The sequence below is a fragment of the Marmota marmota genome, unplaced genomic scaffold (assembly GCF_001458135.2).
Source record: "Marmota marmota marmota unplaced genomic scaffold, marMar, whole genome shotgun sequence".
In the NCBI taxonomy this organism is placed as follows: domain Eukaryota; kingdom Metazoa; phylum Chordata; class Mammalia; order Rodentia; family Sciuridae; genus Marmota; species Marmota marmota.
In genome coordinates this window covers 783,529-783,836 of record NW_026000242.1, presented here as the reverse complement: position 1 = coordinate 783,836, position 308 = coordinate 783,529, and positions in this window count along the sequence as shown.

Genomic DNA, 308 nt, shown 5'->3' with positions numbered 1-308 from the left:
TATGGCAATATGTAAATCAATGGATGTGTAACTGATGTGATTCTGCAATCTGTATATGGGGTAAAAATGGGAGCTCATAACCCACTTGAATCAAAGTGTGAAATATGATATATCAAGAACTATGTAATGTTTTGAACAACCAACAATAAAAAATTAAAAAAAATAGCAAAATACCATTCTAGTTGATTTTAAAAGCTATATAACTAATGTGGTCATGACTATATTGTATGAATTCAGGGTAGATACATTACTCAATGGAAGAGAATAGACAACCCTAAAATAGACCCACAGAAATAGATTTTTCTCTT